Genomic DNA, 18307 nt, shown 5'->3' with positions numbered 1-18307 from the left:
GTCACCTGTATGACAGGACACTTGTTCTTCTTCATTTAGATACGAAACGTCTCTTATTTCGAAATAAACTGCCAAAAAAAATTTATTCAGTCTGCGTATTCATAAACGTCTGAGCGCTTAGATTCAAGGCAAGCAGGGAATGAAAGGATAAGCATTACGAAACTTAAAAAAAAAAAAGCGTAATGTGAAACAAAGAGTGTTTGGAAGTGCACATCTATGAAATCAGAACCTGTTGCTGGGTAACACGACTGATTCCTTCTTCCTACTGAACCTGTAGGATTGCACGTCTGGCGAGAGCTGTCCATAGGCGTGTCGCAGCCTCTTCTCTCTTCTACAAGGATCGTCCGCCCCCAGTAGCTGAGTGGTCAGCGCGACAGACTGTCAATCCTAAGTGCCCGGGTTAGATTCCCGCCTGGGTCGGAGATTTTCTCCGCTCAGGGACTAGGTATTGTGTTGTCCTAATCATTACCATTTCATACCCATCGACGCGCAAGTCGCCGAAGTGGCGTCAAATCGAAAGACTTGCACCCGGCGAACGGTGTACCCTAAGGGAGGCCCTCGTCACACGACATTTCATTTCATTTCTACAACGATCATCAGGCGTCAGGCGAATCCTGAACAAAACGGCTTTGATCAAGTTTCGTTCTAAGTGTTCCTTTTCCAGCCTTCCTCACACGATCATTTTTGTCTCTAGGCGCCGATAACGAAGAACTAGGCAAGCCCTCAACGACGTACTGTTCTTCGTAATGCAACACGAGCTCTCGCTGTTCAGCTTAAATCTGATTTCATACATCCACTCAACTGTTCTGGTTGAAGTATCGCGACAACAGCGGGTTTCGGCGCAGTTGTCATCGTTGTCACCAGCTTTGTTATCTTTCTGTGACAGTATTCCGTTTACAGTCTAAGTACTGACTTCAGAGGTTCGCTTTTGTTGCTTAATGTGATGTTTTGTCATGCTATTATCAATTCGCAACAATTCTGGGAAAAAAATCTCGAGAATAGCTCTTACTGTTTCGCTCTACTAGCAAAGAAATTCTCAACACAAAGCGAATACATGTAAAAATTGTATTCCCGCTTTTGCAGATTGAGACTGGTTTCAGAATTCAGAGAATGGAAGAGAGCCGGTCTGTCAACTTGGATATGTCGTTGTCATCGTTTTCGCCACTGAGAACAGCCGCGCGAAAAAATGCAGGCGGAAGATAATTGAGAGGAGATAGTGCTCTGGCCACTTTTACTCCTGCAGACTGTCTCTGTGCGGAGAGGAAGTGAGGCAATTAGGACACAAACAACTAATCCTGGTGTGGGTACCCGAGTCTTATCTCTTAGTAATAACAGTTTCAAAATAATAACATTGCTTAGTTGCCCTTCACCAATCTATACCCTCTTTGAAAAGTGTGTGATTTAGTATACTGCTATCACCTGAATTTCCGACACCAGTATTACAGGCAAAAATGAGAGACTAGTCGTGAACCATCTAAGGTAAAAAAAAACAAAAACAGTAGAAGATGACGTGGTAAACGTATATCTGTGTCTACACCCGTACTCACAAGCTACATTAGAGTTAGTCGTAGATGGTACTTCTGGTACAAGTATTTGATCCCCAACGTTCCCTGTCGCGTATGGCCCGTGCCCAGACTAAACGTCCTTACGAGCCCTAATTTGTAGGATTTTCTCGTTGTGATAATTTAGCGAGACATATGTGGGAGGAAGTAACATGTTGCCCGGGTCTTCCCCGAGCATACTTTCTCGGAATTTCAACACTGTAACTGTCCCTAATGCAAACGCCTCTGTTGTAGCGTCTGTCACAGGGTCTGGAACCGCGCGACCGCTATGGTCGCAGGTTCGAATCCTGCCTCGGGCATGGATGTGTGTGATGTCCTTAGGTTAGTTAGCTTTAAGTAGTTCTAAGTTATAGGGGACTTATGACCTAAGATGTTGAGTCCCATAGTGCTCAGAGCCATTTGAACCATTTGAACCCAAGTTCACGAAGAATATAACAGCAGAGGAGTCTAAACCTCGATCGCGTAGAAGAAGTTGAACATGGCACGACCCAATATCGCAGATATAAGCTACTTATTCCCTTCCCCTGTGCACCTCTTATGGACTTTTAAGGCTGGATGTCATAGTTGGCCAATGAAGCAGCATCTCTTGCTCTTTCGCTACTTATCGACAGCCGCTCCCTGGAGTTAATTAACAGCGACTCGGGATGGCGAGAGCAGTTTAGTGTGGGCCGTAAAGTCCGCCATAAACGGCGGCTGTGCTGCCATTAGGGAGTCTATACGCAGCAGAGGATCGCCGCATGGGTAGCCGTCATGGTCCACTTGCGGCTGCGCCCAGCACCACACATGCCTTCCAGTTCTTGCGGCCGCTCGCATCGAATAGCTCGCTATCGCCTGCTCTGTGAAAATGACTTCAGTGATATTCACAACACAAGCATTTACAGGGTGATCAAAAAATCAGTATAAATTTAAAAACATAATAAACCACGGAATAATGTAGACAGAGAAGTAAAATGGACACACATGCTTGGAATGACATGGGGTTTTATTAGAACAAAAAAAAAAAAACAAAGTTCACAAAATGTACCACAGATGGCGCTGGACAGCAAAATTGCTACCGTGACGGGTGAGAGGTACGCCGATATGTTACAGAATCGCATCATCCCCAGCCTGGCTGATAAACACCTGCTGGAACGTACGGTGTTTATGCAGGATGGCGCTGCACCCCATATTGCTAGACGCGTGAAAGATCTCTTGCGCGCGTCGTTTGGTGATGATCGTGTGCTCAGCCGCCACTTTCGTCATGCTTAGCCTCCCAGGTCGCCATACCTCAGTCCATGCGATTATTGGCTTTGGGGTTTCCTGAAGTCGCAAGTGTATCGTGATCGACCGACACCTCTAGGGATGCTGAATGACAACATCCGACGCCAGTGCCTCACCATAACTCTGGACATGCTTTACAGTGCTGTTCACAGCATTATTCCTCGACTACAGCTGTTGTTGAGGAATGATGGTGGACATATTGAGCATTTCCTGTAAAGAACATCATCTTTGCTTTGTCTTACTTTGTTACGCTAATTATTGCTGTTCTGATCAGATGAAGCGCTATCTGACGCTACATTATTCCGTGATTTATTCAGTTTTCAAATTTATACTGACTTTTTGATCACCCGGTACATTCGTGTGCAAAACTTAAGGCAAAAGTAACTTTCGCATTATGTGTCACTGCCAAGTGACAGGTAATATACCGTTCAAGCAGTATTGCATGACAAGTGTTTCGGAGGATGTGTCTCATCTAGGGTAACAATAGTTTCGTAAGTTTGTACAAAAGCGATTCAGAGGCGGCTGCTAGAAACCAATTTCAGGAACAGGATCAAAATACAGGTGATCTGAGAAGAAAAATTACAACCAATAGTTATCAGTCCGAGAGATTCCAGACTGAAGTGGCTATGAGAGGCAATGATGTCCACAGATGGAGACTTACGATGGTCCTCTGGACAATTTAGGAGATAACATTGCATTGTTAAACTCTGGAGTCATTAAGGATACTGTCAAGAAGGCCGCACAAATACTGTGCTACCTAATGACACGGAGTCACACGATATGGGAAAGTGCAGAAGAATCTTCGTTCATTGGCGCATGGATGGCGAAAGAAGAACTATCTGGAAGACTAGGCGTGCTTTTCTTAGGTGAAAGTTATGAACAACTTGCAACGAAAATGACATAAGTTAACATACGTTGGGAAAGGACATATAATCTTCAACCAGTCGTTCTGGTTTAGGTTTACTGATAGTTCCCATATCCTCTAAGCCGAACACCGGGGCGGTTTCTCGAACAAGACTACGGCTTGATACGTTCCGCCGTCTTTCTGCAGTGCTGTGTGTGCTCCACGCTGTCGCTCAGTGGCAGAAGCACCAGCTAGAAGTAGTCGGAGGTGAAAAAGTATTATACATATTTCATAGCCTCCTCAAATTCCGTATGCTATTCAGTAACATCTTTCATGAAACAAAATTACTTGACGTAGTAAATCAATTTCAGTGACAAATACAATCTTCGAATAAAAATAAAATTGATATCCTCTAATTACTCTGCATCTGTAATTCCTCATCAACGACTCCCCAACGAGCTATCGAAACGTTAATTTCGATTTGTCTGACGTTTTTTTGTAATTGTCCGTTTGTCATGAGAACGAATACTAGTTGCTGTAATTAAAAAAGAAACCCACGAAGGTAATGGTATTGGCGTAAGAAGTTATGGACACATGACTGAACGCTATAAGTGAGATATTCGTTCAGATATATAACGTAGCCACTTAGCCGCAAAAATATTACGATAGAGATACGCAACGGCACTGGCTTATTATACGTAGTGCCGTTTCCTCGCCGTAGAAGTTTTATTTATGAAGTTGTTTAACAGGTTTGCCGCATAGCAAGTAATTGGCTTCTCACGAAAAAGCTGACGTATTTATTTCTTTTCCTGACAACTTCGCAATGACACTTGGTAGAATACTCGTACTTATCTTCACTTTCAACCAGGAAGAGCTATCGTCACAGGTTGTGTAGAATACACAACCCATTACTAGCTTCCTCACTTCACCTGTAGTCTACCGCGCTGACTGAGCTTGGTTCGATTCCCATGACTACTCTTTGTTGGAACGACCGGAATGTGTTCACTCGGGCTCCCAAGGCCAGCTCAGGAGCCGCTTAAGAGGTAAGTAGCTGTTCCAAGATACGGATAGCTGACATGTGCAGAGCAGTGGCCTTTCATAGACCGTCCACACGACTATTGGCACACGTTGGACAACCTGTATCGCGTGGTCTTCACGTACTGATCACTGAGTTCCTTCCTTCTCTCTTAATTTATTGTTAACCTGAATAATACTTCTTAATTCTTTCGATGCAAAAAGTTATCTGTGACATATTAGGCAGTCCTTGAAGACACGGTAAATCCGTGTGTGGATGTAAAAGCCTCGATTTTTGGCTGACTGTCCATTCCATTCCATGCTGTGGCGATCGCGATAGGTTAAGCTATCTTGCTGGATCTTAGACTCTTGTCCATTAGGCATTCAAAATAATCATTTCCGCGTCTGGACGTCATTCCTGTCATTTGCCTTAAGATAGGAGGAGAAATCGGTGTGAGCCATCTGACTACAGGTTGTTAATTACACTTGTGACCAAAAAGTTAAGGAAAGGGTATGGATGTGATTCTAATAACCTGTCACTCCTCCTCCAGGCCTCAAAACTGCAGTAACATATGTCCTCTACGAGTTACGGGAATAGTTCCCAAGATATCCTTTGACTCTACCGGCAGCTTTTTTTTTCTGATGCTAATTTAATCGAGCGTATACACATGTACCGCTGGGGGGGAGGGGGCGACAATCGTGGCCGTGGAAGCATTATTGGAGTGTTCATCAAGCCACATGTGTTTAAACAAGGAGTAGTGATATGTCGCATTGTCGTGTTGGAACACTGCAGCACCGTCAGAGCACTCTAATGGCAGATAGGGATGCAAATACTCTGCACATAACCTGGACCTGTCATTGGTTCCTGCAACCAGATAGTAGAGCTTACGGGCTACCCTGTGGATGTAGCACCATACCATAACTGCGAGCCTCCTGCCTTGACACAGACGGACGATCGATAGCTTCATCGGTCACACAACACGCTCCTCAGCTCAAAACAGCTGGAACCGAGGGTCATCGGACCATACTACGAATCACTACCGTTCCATGGTCAAGTAGCGCCTTCTTCCGCCGATGCCCTGAATTTAAGTATAATGAAGCCTTTTTCTGAAGATACTTGCGTCTGTAGAGTAGCCTTGTTCGCAAATGAAACGTGGACGTGAAACTGTTGAGACAAGAAGGGGACAGAAGTTTTTGGGATTTGATACTACAGACGGATATATCGAGTAGCTAATCAAGTAGTACTGAATGGAATCGGTGGAAAAGGAATTTGTGGCACAACTCTACGCAAAAGAACAGACAGGATGATATGACACATCCAGAGGACACAGACCGAGCAGAGGCAGTCAGAAGATAAAATCGAATGGATGACTTCTTGATGTATGGCGCTTCCTGTTCCTGCGCGAAACAAAATATAGAAGACGAAGATGCTCAGCCATTTAAATCTGGGTGTATCGAAACGTTGTATATTGTATTGTATTGTATATTAACCGGGGGCCTAGAAACGACGGAGAGGCTCCGTCCCTGCCGCAGCCGCAGTGGTCCACAAACCCACGTCGACTACCGCAGTCCACTTCACCCCTCCGCCGCCCCACACCGAACCACTCTTCCAGGGTTATTGTGCGGTTCGGCCCCGGTAGAATAATGGTATTGTACGCGTACTTGGAGAACTTGTTTGCGCAGCAATCTCCGACATGGTGTAGCGGAGGCGGAATAAGGAGAACCAGCCCGCATTCGCCGAGGCAGATGGAAAACAGCCTAAAAACCATCAACAGACCGGCCGGGTCACCGGAACTCGACACAAGTCCGCTGGGCGGATTGGTGCCGGGGACCAAGCGCTCCTTCCCAATCCCGGAAAGGCGTGCGTTAGACCGGGCGGGCTAACGTTGGACATACTAATTGATGAATTACAAAGAAGATATTCGGCGAACGACAATCATTAGCGACTCTCGGTGGGTTGGATGTAGATAAAATGGCATACCGTTGAAAAATTTAGGTTAGAAAATTAAACAAAACTATGTTGTTGCTTGTAAAAGTTAGTGTTATCCGTTTATGAATAGTTCACAATTTCAATTGATTTTTCAGGTTTAACAGTTCCATCAAGGAAGAGGTTACTGGGGCTAAAGCTTATTTGAGTCATGGCAAGTATAAAATAATAAAAAAAAGTGCAAGTTGTTTACTAGCAGCGAGAGGTGTCAAAGATACATACGAACTTCTTGCATCTGTGGCGACCACTGCAGTGAGCGAATCTACGTTTTCAACTTTGACTGCAGTCAGTAGGCCTCAGACGCTTTCAATGGGTCACGAATGAATGGCAGGCTTGGTATTTCTGGACATTGAAACGAAATCTGAATGAAGTCCTTCGCAGTTTTAATAATATGGTTAATCGAAGGAATTCTGGTATTAGATTGACTATAATATGTTTTGGGTTGGGTTGTTTTGGGGAAGGAGACCAGACAGCGAGGTCATCGGTCTCATCGGATTAGGGAAGGACGAGGAAGGAAGTCGGCCGTGCCCTTTGAAAGGAACCATCCCGGCATTTACCTGGAGCAATTTAGGGAAATCATGGAAAACCTAAATAAGGATGGCCGGACGCGGGATTGAACCGTCGTCCTCCCGAATGCGAGTCCAGTGTCTAACCACCTGCGCCACCTCGCTCGGTTAATATGTTTGGAGAAATAATAAAGATAGATGAAGTTCTTGTTCTTACCTGTATCCGCTCCCGACATTTAAGTACTACCTCACCCACTCACACTCACAAGTCAAGTGCGACGAAAATCACTTGACCAGATCACACCAAGTAAGGTTTTTACTTGTGCCTCTTGTAACCATCGCTACCCTGCCTTAAATTCAACTCTAGCTACAACCCTGATAGAGCTCCGTCTGTAATGACCTCCACGTCGCCTTTATTCTATGATCTTCTTTCATATCGGTTGCGAGGCTCCAGATGGGTGCCAGTGGAGAGTGAAGTCGCAGCCGTGTTCCGGCGTAGGCGGCAGGGGTACACGCGGAAGCGCGGCGACCTACTTGTCGTGCCTCTGCGATGCAGATGAGTCCCGCAGACGCCGCCTGGCGGGCGGTCTTTGACGCCGCCGCTACTGGGGCGCCCCGTCGGTAAACACTGGCTGCGCGTGTTTGCCCGCTATCGGCCGTGGCCGCTGCTGCTCGGCCCTCGGCCCTCGTATTCTCGGCCGCCCACGCCTCCCGCTCAGTCGCCTGCTGACGCCGGTTCCCCAGCCACCTCGCCGCGGGAACCGCATGGACAGTGTCTGCAGCTGTTGGGCGTCCTCGTGGTCGAACTACACGCCCACGCACACTCGCAATGGAACCGGTGAGCTCGACTGTCTGTCTCTCTCGTAGGTACCGACCTCTCTTCGAGCGTAATCGCAGCTATACACTTGCACCCTACGGATGTATTTTAGACTTCGATCTCTGTACACTACGCGCTTCCATTACTATCGTTTACACCTCGAAAGAAATAAAGGTTACCAGAAACGCCTCTTAATACAGCGGTCATCAAAACATTTTTGCCCAGGTGTCAATACTAACACTGTGGGCATCACCTCGGGCCGCATATGTACCTAACTTAATTGGTAACCAACGTAAGATATTCTGTTACGAACCGTGTTGACTGTCGTCTGTTTCACATTGCGGCCAACCTCTTCGATCCAAAAGACGTGACATTACAGTTGCGTGGTGAAGTGTACTTGGTTTTACTGCGTGTGCGAATGACTTTATTTAATAACTATGTTTCTGCTTATACAGTGTCAGCCAAAAAGGACTTAAGAATTTTGGAATGATACAGATGTTTATTGAGATAGCTTACAGAATCGGTAGATGTGTCATTTTGTAGCAAACAATCTAAGGGAGCGCGTCAGTACTCCATTCTGCCACGAGGAGCGCCGGCGTAGTGCAGAGTTAAAATGGCTACTTTCACTGGTGCGGAGCGTAGTCGCTATGTGTTTGAGTAGCAAGAAAAGAATTCTGCAGCAACTGTTCGGCGGCAATTTCGCACCGAATACGCTAAAGAACCTCCAAGCAGGTCTAAAATTTATTCTTGGCACAAGAACTTTGTTGAGACGGGTTGTTCCCTGCGACATGATGATTCACAAGGTCGCCCGAGCGTTGACGATTTTGCCGAACAGTTTAGGGAGAGCTTTGCCCGCAGTCCACGAGAATCAACGCGACGTGCGGTTCGCGATTTTGACATTCCACAAATACTGTTGGGCGAGTACTGCGTAGAAGTCTGCACTTGAAACTATACAAATTGACAATGGCATATCACTTTAATGATGCAGATAAGATTACTCGTGGAAAATTCTGTGCGGAATTGTTGCATCGAATTGAGGACGACTAGAGATTCCTGAACACAGTAATCTTCAATGATGACTGATCATTTCATATCAGTGGCATACAATATATGGAACAGACGAAAGCCACATGCAGCACTGGAATACATTCGTGTCAACGCCAAAATTAAGCTGGCCACGGTGGCCGAGCGGTTCTAGGCGCTTCAGTCCGGAACCGCGCGACTGCTATGGTCGCACGTTCGAATCGTGCCCCGGGCATGGATGTGTGTGATGTCCTTAGGTTAGTTAGGTTTAAGTAGTTCTAAGTTCTAGGGGACTGATGACCTCAGATGTTAAGTCCCATAGTGCTCATAGCCATTTTGAACCCAAAATTAATGTGTTTTGTGCTCCTAGTAAACTGAAAATCTAGATTGAAGCAAAAACGTACAGTAAATAACTTCTTTGACAGTCTGGTGGTAATGCAATGTAAAAAATAAAGTTGAATAGTAAATAAATAAAACGGAGTAAACAGGAAAAAACTTTAACGCAAAACAGGAACAGCATGCCTACATAACACTTTATATTAATAAACAAAACCAGTAAAATAAAATTATTACTTGATAAGGGTACTTAAGAAGGTATAAAACATGGAGAGTGAGACAAACAAATTAAAAGAGGAAAGAATTATCTTTCTGAAACCGTACATTTCTATCTGAGGGGTCGAGTCGAGAAATACAGTCTGTTAAATAAGATCGTGGCCAGCTTAAGCAGTAGAAAAGTGTATTTGACAACAAACAAAAACGTGTACATACAATGAACAAAAGAAAAATATAATTACAATTAATATTACGTCCAGTCACCCACAGCGTTGATAATTGCTCTGCCTTTCCGAGGCGTGCTTGAAACAAAGTTTTCCGCTTATTCACGTGGACGAGACCTCCAAATGCCTCAAATTTGAGTTGACAGCTGTTTCAAAGTGAATTTTACTTGCTTCTAACTCACTGTTATCAACAGGTTTCCTCGAAAAATGTTACTAATCATTTTTTCCACTTTTGGAGTTACTTTACCGATTGAGCCACGTTCTTCAAAGCCATCCACATTTTTTAAGCAATTTATAGCTTGTTACCACTTTTGTACTATGATTTTGACTGGGTGTTGTGTGATGTCCTTAGGTTAGTTCGGTTTAAGTAGTTCTAAGTTCTAGGGGACTGATGACCATAGATGTTAAGTCCCATAGTGCTCAGAGCCATTTGAACCATTTTTTTGTACTATGATTTTGATTTCTCCATATATTTAGACGCCGCGGCATAACTCATTTTCAGACTTTTAGGGTAGCTGCAGAGAAACACACCCTAAAAAACGCGACGCGTAAGCTGCACTCACGTCTCTTCTTGTGTCGAGAATTTAAAGGAAACTATTGCCTTATGGACATTGCATGAAGGACGTTCTCTCTATTGCGCTGTGAACCAAGTTAGGTGATATCTTTTACCATCTGTGTGTAATTCCAACCGCGCTCTTACTTAACATACTGTAGTTACCTATACGGGAAAACAGAGTGAAGTGAGGAGTAATAAAGACAGTGGCATGGCATTCAGGAGTAACGAGGTTTATGCCCTCTTCCAGCCATTGGGTAATAAGCTGCTTGAGGCAAACGCCACTATGGCACGTTGCCCGAGGTCGACAGGGACACGTTCTTCCTCTCACTTCGTCTAACTGAACTAGTGCCACATTCGTAAAGACCTCGAAAGAAGACAGAATGTCATAATTTAACGCCCCGTTTCGGAAGGATCGAGCAAACAGCTCAGTTTCCGAGTGCAGCGATTCAAGATAACCTCGCGAATCCAAATGTGGATAATCGGAGAGGGATTGGAACCCTTCTCCTTTCGAATGCGACTCCATTGTGTTACCTCTAGAACACATCGCTCAGTCTAGTGACCTCATTGTTACTCTCCAACTTTCCTTAGAAAGACACAACTTTACGCGTTAAAATCCTATAGGCTCTCTGACGGAAACCTGTTAGCGAAATTATATTGGTGAAAACTTACCACTAAACTTTACTGTACCTTATCCGCGTCTTTACTGATCGCCAACAGAAATATATGTTCTAATAGCTCCCAGCATGTTCTGTAGAATGGGAAAATACTTCACTGGAGCGGTGTCTCTACCACTTCTGTCGAAATTTGATTCTTTTTCACAATTACGCTTTTTTTTTGTAAAAGGAATGTACTATGTCTAACGCAATCACGTAAACAATTTTAAGACTTTATATCCTTTGACCATACGGACCCCGAAAAAACTGAGAACAGTGATGGTAAAATGGATGAAGTCAACAACATGCGTCACAGGGGAAAATGTGCATAAAATGTCGTTGTTTATGTCCGAAATTTTAATTTTCAGCTAGGTGTGCACCTTTAATACAGTAAATGAGCTAGTGGACAGAACAGTAGCAGAATGCTGGCAGCCCTCTCTCGCAGACAGGTTAACAGGTGGTCGCAGACAGCACACATGTCTGCTGTGGAACGGAGCCAGCTGACGTACGACTGTCAACAGACGCTACTGAACTTCGCTACATCTGATAAAATGGCCCAGGCCTCGGCTGTAATGACGTACGCGTGCGGTAAACACATTTCTGGACAGAAACTTCTGGTCTAATTTTCGGGTTTGCCACCGCGTGATCCAGTTACCACCATACTACGTGAAATTTAAACTTCAGTGTTTAAATCATTATTTCACCAGCTCTGTAACATATATGGTATATTGAACAGCTGATAAGTTCACAACACCCTATGCAGCTGCTATTACACATCATGACACAGCTTTACATTACTGAGTGGGTTACAATATCCCACAATGCTTGAAAAGGGCAACATATCGAAATTGCAATTGCAGTAAACAATGTTTTAATAGTCACAAGTAGTACCATTAACGTTCCACTTCTCTTTAAAGTTGTTACGAGGCGTATTTCGAAAGCAAGGCCCAATCGGTCGCGAAATGGAAACCACAGTGAAATCCAGAAGTGCTTTTTTGCAATAGTTAGCCACACCTTTCAGCAACGTCTCTACATAGTCACCGCTCAGTCTGAGAGATTTGTCATAGCGTTGTACCAACTTTCCAATACCTCACAGTAGAAGGCAGCCGCTTGCACCTCTTGCTGATTCTCTACGCTGATGTGCAGTTCGTTGTCTGTGCCAAAACGTTGACTTCATAGCCAGCGGTTCATGTCAGCAGAGATGAAAATCAGAGGGATCAAACGAAGTCTGGGCTGTATGGAGGGCGATGAAACACTTCCCATCGAAAATGCTTCAGGCGCGTCCTCATTGCCCCTGCAGAGTGTGTCCGAGAACTGTCATGAAGTTGGAAATGCATAACAGTTACGTTGTGTGGGTTGCATCAAATCAGGCGAAATCTCTCAAGGGGACTCACACCTGGGGGGAGCCCCTGTTATGTAGACATCTTTACGTGGATAAAACATGTTGCTTAAAAACAAAGATTCTCTTCGCGATATTTATCGTTTCATTAAATGAATTCGACCGAGAATTGAATGGAGAATGAAATACCTGACAGTTACGTTGTGTGGGCTGCATGAAAACAGGCGAAACTGCTCACATCACACTAGGTGGGAGACGCTATTAGCAGCCATCGTTATGTACTCAGTGTGCGCTCAGAACTAAAAGTGCAACATGACATTATAGACTTGCATGCTAGAGACACTGCGAAACTTCTAAAAAATGGCTCTGAGCACTATGGGACTTAACATCTATGGTCATCAGTCCCCTAGAACTTACAACTAGTTAAACCTAACTAACCTAAGAACATCACACACATCCATGCCCCCGGCAGGACATCACAGCACAGCTCCGTGCAGCCGTCTATATTTATACTTTCTGTGGTTTTCCAGAAATCTCTTGTTAGAAATTTTGGGCTTGTTCCTCTACCAAAGCCACAGCCTATTTTTCAAATCAATAATGTACAGGTGATTTAAAACTTCCTGGCAGATTAAAACTGTGTGCCCGAGCGAGACTCGAACTCGGGACCTTTGCCTTTCGCGGGCAAGTGCTCTACCATCTGAGCTACCGAAGCACGACTCACGACCAGTCCTCACAGCTCTACTTCTGCCAGTCTCTCGTCTCCTACCTTCCAATCTTTACAGAAGCTCTCCTGCGAACCTTGTGGAACTAGCACTCCTGAAAGAAAGGATATTGCGGAGACATGGCTTAGCCACAGCCCGGGGGATGTTTCCAGAATGAGATTTTCACTCTGCAGAGGAGTGTGCGCTGATATGAAACTTCCTGGCAGATTAAAACTGTATGCCCGACCGAGACTCGAACTCGGGACCATTGCCTTCACATAATGTGAGGACCAAGCGTGGGTCGTGCTTGGGTAGCTCAGATGGTAGAGCACTTGCCCGCGAAAGGCAATGGTCCCGAGTTCGAGTCTCGGTCGGGCACACTATTAATCTGCCAGGAAGTTTCATATCAGCGCACAATCTCATTCAGGTGATTTAAAGTTCGTCTCTGACAACGTCGATTTCGATAGGGAGCTTTATTCATTTGTGTATTTGCTATCATTATTGTCGTGAATTGGAGCCGTTGAAAAGTGACGACGCTTGGATTGTACAGGAACATTTTGTATACAAAAGAAAAGTAAATCTGGTTTAATTTGTGCTGCGGTATTTTGGAACTTGTGCGCTTACTGACAATGAGTGAATCTTGTGCGTCTAGCCTGCATGGTTTTAAGTGCTGCGGAGAATCAGTGCACTGTGCTTACGTTGTTGCTCGGTTGTGATAAGGCGCTGTTCAAACCGAGAGGAGCTAACAGCATCCTGAAGCGAGCCGTGCTCTTATCTAATCTATAACACGCTTTCGTGCTTCATTGAGTCCATGTGACCCAAATTTCCTACAGGTCAGTCGAGACATCAGATTCGCTCAAACCTTTCCTTTCTCTAATTTTGCTCGTTTTTCATTGGTGGCAATTCCAATTTTTGGAGTAACAGTATAGTGTTATTTAAAAATCTTATTTTAGGTTCCTTTGTGAGTGCAATTATCACGAAAGAGACATATTCATACAAAAATTCTGCGTGTTTGAGTTTATGGTGAGAAGGACTATGTCCATCTATTGTGTGAAGCAAATTATCTCTGAAACCTCATCCAGTATTGTACGTTCTATGTCAGATTGTACTGTTCGTTGATGCTGGCCAAACATGAAGAAGGACTACAGCGTATACAAATCGTTCGGACATAATTTTCCTGTCAAACGTCCCCAACAGAAAGAGTTTCGTGTGCGCGCGCGTGTGTGTGTGTGTGTGTGTGTGTGTGTGTGTGTGTGTGTGTGTGTGTGTGGGCGTGCGAGGGCGCGTGTTCGTTCGTTCCTGAGTTACAGTGTCCTTTTCACTGTCTGAAGGAACAGAGCGCAGTTAGCGGCAATTTGAAGATGAAATCGAGTACTGATGGAAGAGCAGTGTCTTCGAAAAGCAAGTATCTGGATTGTAATCTCGGTCCGATATACTACACAACTCGCTACAGAAAGTCGGCGCAGCGCGTAATAGACAAAAGGTAAAAGGTTTCGTCTCGTATTACGTCGGTTTGTTTTTGTTACATTTTCGGAAGTTAGCTGTCTTTTGATTTTGTGAAAACTGTTCCCTGCTTTGCGGCGGTAATAAAGGAGCATTTAGATTACTGTTAACTAATAAAAGTGGGAAGAAATATAGGAGAACTGAGGACGCCTATCTTGAAGGAAATATATATCATTTTTGAATCAGCCGAGTGACTAATTGTACCAGCTTTCTTCAAGGTTAATCGTTGCATGTTCGGCATGAAGAAAAAGTTCGCATAGTTGTGCAGAGGAATCCACTACCATAAATGCTCTACACACTGAGGCGACAAAAGTAATGGGATATCGTTCTGCATGTATACAGATGGCGGTAGTAACGCGCACACGAGGTAAGAAGGGAAATGCATTGGCGGAGCTGTCATTTGAACTCAGGTGATTTACGTGAAGAGGTTTCCGACGTTATTATGGCAGCACGACGGACATTAAGAGTCTTTGAACGAGGAATGGTAGTTGGAACTAGATGCATGGGACATTCCATTTCGGAATTCGTTAGGTAACTCAGTATTCAGAGATCCACAGTGTAGACAGTGTCCAGAGAATACTAAACTTCAGGCATTACGTCTCACCAAGGAAACTCAGGGCCGACGGTCTTAGCTTAACTATCATGAGTACCGGTGTTTGCGTAGAGTTGTCAGTGCTAACAGACAAGCAACGCAGCGTGAAGTAACCACAGGAATCGATGTGGGGCGTACGACGAACGTATCCGTTAGCACAGTGCGACGAAATGTGGCGTTAATGGGCTATGGCAGCAGACGGTCGACGCGAGTGCCTTTGCTAACAGCGCGACATCACCTGAAGCGCCTCTCCTAGCCTCCTGAGGATATCAGTTGGACACTAGACAACCGCAAAGCCGTGGCCTGGTCAAATGGGTCGCGATTTCAGTTGGTAAGAGCTGATAGTAGAGTCCGCGTGTGGCGCAGACCCCACTAAACCGTGGACCCAAGTTGTCAACAAGGCACTGTGCAAGCTGATCGTGTGTCCATAATGGTTCCCGCTGTGTTTACATGGAATAGACTGGGTCCTCTGGTCCAACTGAACCGATCATTGACTGCAAATGGGTATGTTCGGCTACTTGGAGACCATTTGCAGCCATTAATGGGCTTCATGTTCCCAAACAACGATGGAATTTTTATGGATGGCAGTGCACCGTGTCACAATTTTTCGCGATTGGTTTGAAGAAAATTCTGGACGCTCAGATCTCCCGACATGAATTCCAACGAACGTTTATGGGACAAAATCGAGAGATCAACTCGTGTACAAAATCTTGCACCGGCAGTACTTTCGCAGTTATGGACGATTATAGAGGCAGCATTGCTCAATATTTCTGCACGGGACTTCCAACATCTTGTTGAGTCCATGCCACGTCGTGTTTCAGCACTATGCCGGGCAAAAAGACATCCGACACGATATTAGGAGGTATCCTACGGCTTTTGTCACCTCACTGTAAGTTTGCTTGTCTCCATCTACCCTTTTTTGTCTTGAGAAATCTGAGTGATGTACTATGTAATGGCTAATTAAGAATGTTGAAATTGAGGCACTGTCCTCTTGATTAGTAGTTAAGTGGGATAGGATGTCAAACGGGCCGACTTGGAGCAGGAGAGTCACCACAGGACATTTTAATTTCTACTGTTTATACTTTTACAAATGAATTCATAAAACTTTGTCACCATGACCAAGAAGGATTGAGGACTCACACTCATCGCAGTGGAAGTTCAAAAACGTAGCAAAAAACCTTTTTTTACATGTGAAATTTCATCATTTTTTCACTTATTACTGGCTGCGTTTGTTGCTATAGGTACAAAAAAAAAAAAAAGGCTCTGAGCACTATGGGACTTAACATCTGAGGTCATCAGTCCCCTAGAACTTAGAACTACTTAAACCTAACTAACCTAAGGACATCACACACATCCATGCCCTAGGCAGGATTCGAACCTGCGACCGTAGCGGGCGCGCGGTTCCAGACTGTAGCGCCTAGAACCGTTCGGTCACCCCGGCCGGCGCTATAGGTACACTTTTCTTCCTAAGTAATCTTCGATGAATTTTCCATAGCATACAAACAGTAGTTACAGGTGTATGAAACTCTAGACTTTTCCGAATCTATTAAAAAAACTGTGGAGAAAATTGGGATAATTAACTATAAAACTTGAGTTTTTTCTAAACATGAAGTTTAAAATGTAACAGTTCATTCATTTTTTCATAAATTAAATAACTACTAGAGTTTGATACACCTGTAACTATGATTTGTATGCTGTGCAAAGGTCATCAAAGAATCTCTCTTGCTTAGGAAGAGAAGTGTACCTATAGCAACAAATGCAGCCAGTAGTAAGTGAAAAATTGATGAAATTTCACATGTAAAAAAATGTGTTTTGTTACGTTTTTGAGCTTCCACTGCTATGAGTATGAACCCTGAATCCTTCCTGGTCATGCTGTTAAAGTTTTATGAATTTATTTGTAAAAGTATAGACAGTGGAAATTAAAATGTCCTGTGGTGCCTCTCCTGCTCCAAGTCGGCACGTTTGACGTCCTACCCCCTTTAAAAGTTACAATAAAAAGAAAAGAGAAGAAAATGAAAGAAGAAATTGTGAGTATGTATTGCGCACTATGTAAACTGGGGAGGTAAGGAACAAAAAGAGAGCTGGTAGAAGCAACTGCGTAGATTTATTAAATCCTTTTGCTATATCATTTCAGCGAAATATTATTGTTAGGCCAAATATTACTCGAATTCTTTTGTGCTCTATCGCTGGAATATCCTGTTAAAGACTAATAGAATATCTTTGTAAGCAGAAAATGTCACCTGTGTTCTTCGAAAATCTGCTAAGGAATTAATACATCGTAGAGACAAGTAGGCTGGAACGTCGGTTTATTACACAGCAGTATTCCAACACGCATTCTAAAGAAGTACAAGAATATTACGAAACATGTCGTGATAGTTCTCAGTGACAAGGAGGCAATTGTGTCAAGAGACTTGGAATTAACGTTCCCTTCCATGCTAAAGCATTATATCCTCGCCATCTGCAATACAAATGGCATCTCCGTGCGTAATACCTAAAGAAATGTCCGACTAAAGCGCCACGGGGAACGTGTAATTTTTCCTGCGCTGTCAGTTTTGCCGATATGATCTGAAACGTGACTGTGTGCCATTTGTTTCCACATCTCGAGTCTCTGAAGGTGGACTCGCTCGCTCTCCGTGGTTTAATGCCTAAAGCAACAGACAGCAGAAGCGCCCTGCGGAACGCATCGCGTTTTTCCTGCGCTGTCAGTTTTGCCGATACCATCTGCAGCGCGTCTCAGCTTGGCATTTGTTCCAATATCTTGTGTCCCCCTGAAGAAGAATTTCTCTTTCTCTCTCATCTCGTCTCCGTTGTCTGCATTGTGCAAAGGCAGTGGCATACCATTCTCTGAAAGTGAGTGCGGAGGAGTGGAGCACAAAGGGGCAATTAATCGATTACGGAATATAGTTGCCGGCGAGAACTGATTAATTCGAATCGATTTTCTTTCTCTTCTTTTCCGACCGCACCTAACGATCGATTGCTGCAACGCAGCTCGGCCAGGTGTTCAAACGAGAAGTAATCAAAGTGCAGCCTGCTAACGCAATAGGCCTACGAAACGAGCAGGAAAAGGTGCAGTGTTCTGCTACGGCTAAACGTTGCTGTGCGATAGTTTCATGGGAGAAACACTACATAAACCGAGTGACAATTATAGAACTATATGAAATAAAATCGTCATAA

The sequence above is a fragment of the Schistocerca serialis genome, chromosome 2 (assembly GCF_023864345.2).
Source record: "Schistocerca serialis cubense isolate TAMUIC-IGC-003099 chromosome 2, iqSchSeri2.2, whole genome shotgun sequence".
Lineage (NCBI taxonomy): Eukaryota > Metazoa > Arthropoda > Insecta > Orthoptera > Acrididae > Schistocerca > Schistocerca serialis.
This window is presented reverse-complemented; position numbering follows the sequence as displayed.